Genomic DNA, 4,833 nt, shown 5'->3' on the forward strand with positions numbered 1-4,833 from the left:
CGTTCTGGGTTTGGTCTCATCGGCACACCCTCCGCCCCTGCCCCCTCTCCCTCCGCGAGCTAAGTTCATGGTCAATGGCTTTCTCTCTTGGGCACCTGATCTGACATTAGCCTACGATTAGACATGCTGAGTTTCCTAGGCACTTAGTCCTGAAGCTGATCTTCCGAGAAAATATTTGTCCCCCAGAGCCCCTTCTAAGGGTGCTCTCTCTGCCTGTGGGCAGGTGGTTCTCCCTGCCTGTTCCCGTAACTTCAGGGCGCAAGAGAGAAAATGTAGGAGTCAGTTTCAGGTTGGGCCTTTATATAGGTCGTTTTCTCTGGAAAAATAAAAAGTGAGTTTGAAGAAAGGACATTCTCCATTCTAGGGGAAAATGGCACCTCAGTCCTCGAACTTGGGGTAGCAGGGGACACACCAACCCTGCCCCCCAACCCGCCTTGGCCCAGCGGAAAATTTCAGATAATGAGGCATGGATTTTGGAGTCAGTCAGGCCTAGAATCCATGACCAAAGGTGAGCTCTGCTGTATTCTAGCTGCACAGTCTTAAGGGAGGAACTTAACCCTCTGAGCTTCAGGAACCATCATTGCTATGATGGAGACACTGCATTTGTGGTTTTATTAGGGTTGGATTCTGAAGTCAGTGCCCAGAGAAACAATCACCATGGGCCTGAGCTTCCCTTGAAAACCCCCTAGACCAGCCACACTTCAGTACCACAGTCTCCTTCTCTCCCCTGGAGAGCAGCCCAGCATCTCTCGCAGGTCACAGGTCAGGGTCTCCTTAGCTCTTCAGCAGAGTCTGTGGCTGGTTTGTCTTTGGGGGCCAGACTCTGTGAAAAACAGCTCTCCAAAAATATTATAATTACAAAGTGAGATGCTCACACCTCGGAAGGTATTTAGGAACCAAATCTAACGAAGGAAAGAAGCGAGGTTACGTCTCCTGTCTCCCCCTTCTTCCTGCACACCGGCCATCTCTCCGTGGGAGCATGATGGAATCGTCCCTGCACTTCATCTCCCTCTCTCCCTCTGTGTGCACGCGTACAGTTTGTTATGGGTTAACTCATGTCCCTCCACAGACACACATATGTTGAAGTCCTCACTCCCCGTACGTTAGTTAGACACAGGGTCTCTACAGGGGCAGCCGAGTTAAAATGAAGTCACGAGATGAGCCCTAACCCAATACGACTGGTGCCCTTATAAAAACGTGAAACTTGGACACAGAAATACAACACAGGGAAGGTGATATGAAGGCACAGGGAGAAGAGGGCCATCCAATTGCTTGGCTTCTCTGGTTTGTGGCATCTATACGGAAAATTTGTTTTTCTACTGACTTACAATTTTTTCCAAACAGAAAATGTGCAGTCTACTATACTCTGAAAAGCGTTCAGCTGGGTGAGGCCAAGGCATCAGGTGCCCTTCCCCTGAGACAGTGCTGACACCACAGCCTGAAACACCACCATATTCTTGTCCTAATATTGCTGCTTCTATATAAGGACCTCAGCAGAGTCAGCTGCATCCTCAGCTGGGCTAACACAAGATGAAAATGCAGCACCTGGGCCAAGGGAAAGAAAGTCAATCTCCCCTCTGCATGACTGGCTCCCAACCCACCACAGATGGGAAACCCCCAAAGATTTGCAACTTCTGCACTGGGACGTGCTCAAGATCTGAGACGGGAGTGAGTGAGAGGCCCTGGCTGCATCTCCAGTCAAAGGCACTGCCAGTCCAGGGTAGGAACGGCCACCATTGACCATGAGATGCTGAGGGGCACATACCTGATCCCCACCTTCCCTGTGTCTGTGCTCGGGCCCCACCCGAGCGCAGCAGCACACAGGCATCCAGGCAGGGGGTGGCTGTGATGGAGAAGAGGGGAGGGGATGGGGGAGAGTGGGCAGGACCTGGGGTGCCAGGGCACTGGGGGACAGACACCTGAGAACCTTTCTGAGGATGGCAGGGAGGCCCAGGAGGTGGCACTGTGCTTAAGGCTCTGAAGTCCCCGGCGCACATGCTATTATCCCATCGGACTTCTCTTAGAAAACACAAATCCAAAGACAAAATGAGTAAGAATTTCAGGGCTCAGCAACCGCAGACCCTCAGACCCCAAGCGTGAGGCCTTTCCAAGTGCAGGGCCCTGGGGACTGCACAGCCGCACACCCAGGAAGCCAGAGCCGGGCCAACGTGTCCACTGTTCGAAACAGAGGCCAGTCGAGCTCGCTGCTTGTGAGTTTGGGAGCTGAGGCCAAGAGGGAAAGTGTGGGTTTAAAGGTGGGCCTGGCCTCAGTTCTCCCATCACCGGTCCTCCCGCACCCCGGGTGAGCGGCACGTGGGCAGCAGGTGCATTTCATGACGGCCGGCCCCTTGGCAAGGGCTCAAGTGGTGGTAGCCACCCCTCAGGGTGGTGTGTTTCCACCAATAACGCTTCGAAGCCAGATTCAGTCCCGTAAGGAGCTCCTGTGAATCCCACGGGAACCCAGGAAAAGGAGAGGGGAGGAGTCTAGACAGACACAGAAGAAAGGATGCCCAGAGATCATCCTCTAAGGGGCTGGGGTACAGCAAGAGAACATCAGGCTTCTATTCCGTGAGCCGTGATGTCATAAAGCTGGGCTTAGCACCAGTTCAAAGGGCACGTCACTTTGGTCTCCAGTGGGGATGGGGGCTGAGACAATGACAAATCAGTCATTTTGGGAAAATTAAGCCTATTGTCTGTGAGTTTAAATATTCCTTTGAACATAACCAAATGCTTTATAATCCAGTGCTTGGGGTTAATTGCAGAGATGGATTTTGCATTTTGACACACAATGCAATTAAGGGGTAGGGTTTTGCCAACACTGTAAGCCTATTAAGAGACCCGTATGAAGCTGGCATGTTTTCAATGACATGGCATCTCGCTGTGGCACTCCCCTGCACCGTTCAGTCCCAGGAATACCAGCTCTGGTCACACGCTGCAGGAAGCAGGTGACAATGGAGGGGCCAGAGCAACTGCCCAACCTGCTCCCCCGTGACACTGAGGCATTTCAATACATCACCATTGTGGCCCCTGTCACCTCTGACAGTAACTATGATTTTAGCTGTCAGGCAGCTGACAGAAAACAAAACATAATTCACTGATGGACTCAGCCCACAGAAGCACATGGCTGGCTTCTAGAGGGCCGGGCTGCAGAAACACACCCACGGGCAGAACTCTGCCAGCGGCGAAGGGTGGGTGAGACCCCTCCCAGGCCACGTGCTTGCTGCTGGGGGAAGAGGAATGGAGGTATAGCTGCTATTTCTTACGTTCTGAAATACACTTTGAGGATTTTATTACTAGTAATATATTCTGCCATAATTATACAGATAGCAATAAAATGCCTACTGAAGCAAGAACTTGTTGTGGTAATTCCAAAGGAAAGATGGTTTTTTATTTCCTTCACTGCCTGTTTTGCAGATGGGTCTTCTAAAGTGACATACGGGAATGTCCTTGTGTCCTTGGAGAAGGACACAGTTTGGAAGTCCCAACCTCTCACGCTGGTTGCTTGGAGGAAGGGGGATAGAAAGGGGTTGGACCTATAAATAGCAAAATGATAACAAACTCACAACTATCAACGACTGAACCTAAAACACCAAAAACAAACTAGCAAACCACCAAAACAGGAACAGGATCACAGAAATGGAGATCACGTAGAGGGTTATTAGTCGGGAGAGGGAGGGGGAAAATGGGGGAAAAGGTACGGGGAATAAGAAGCATAAATTGTAGGTGCAAAATAGACAGAGGGTGGTTAAGAATACTATAGGAAACAGAGAATTCAAAGAACTTATATGCACGACCATGGACATGAACTAAGTGGGGATACTGGAGGGAATGGGGGTACCAGGCAGAGGGGTAACAAAGGGGAGAAAAAAGAATGGAACAACTATACTGGGATAATCAATAAAATATACTTTAAAAAAGAACAGAGTTGGGGGAAAAGACCTGAGAAAGAAATGAAACTCCGAAATGTCAGCTCTGTTTCCAAGCTTAGCAACAGGCTCTCACAACTGAACAAATGGATGTGTTTATAGATGTGCTTATGTGTCCTAAAGGAGACAAGTTTGCATCAGAAATAACTAGAATGAGCCAAACAGAGCAGGTGATGGGAAACCTAAACTGTGAGAATGGAAAATACCGCACTGTGGATTCTTTTAAAGGATGCTCATCAGATGCACCAATGCTCCAGGAAGCGAAAACAGACGCGACCAGACCTCTGAGTCCCGTCACCCCCGACCACAAGCCAAAAGACTGCCCCTTCTCTGCTGAAACTAACAGCCCATCGAGCTGCCTGCTGTTGCTTGAAACCACCATTGTGCACTTGTCCTCGCCACCCACGCCCGTCCCTGCCAGCAGTGCAGACTGTGAGGCCCGAGGAGCCTGAGGGCCCACCTAGCCAGGGGTCCTCAGATTGCACCCGTTTGGGAGTTAAACATGCAGTTGCCCGAGCCCCATCCAACCTTTCAAGGGTTTGCAGTAGGGGACAGAAGTCACCTTTTTTACAAGCACTACATGGTATTAATGGACTACGCTTGAAGAACATTCATCCAGCAGGAGCCTTCAAAGTACAAATGAGGAAAGTCAGGCTTCAAATGGTGTGGTGACTTACCCAAGACCACAGGCCAGGGATAAAACCCAGCAAGACTCTGTCATTCTGGCCCAAAGTAACAATAATATCAACTCAAGTAGGCAAATTCAGCGGCCTACCGACCTCTGCCTGTTCCCCCACGTCCCACTGTCTCTCCCAGCTTCCCGAAGTCCTTTGTGCAAAGATGGAACAAAATCCAAGGGAGATTAGAATTTGAGGCAAGAATTCTCTGAATGAACATTATGAGCAGT

Source organism: Phyllostomus hastatus, unplaced genomic scaffold, assembly GCF_019186645.2.
Source record: "Phyllostomus hastatus isolate PE091 unplaced genomic scaffold, TTU_PhHast_1.1 phas_contig_80, whole genome shotgun sequence".
In the NCBI taxonomy this organism is placed as follows: domain Eukaryota; kingdom Metazoa; phylum Chordata; class Mammalia; order Chiroptera; family Phyllostomidae; genus Phyllostomus; species Phyllostomus hastatus.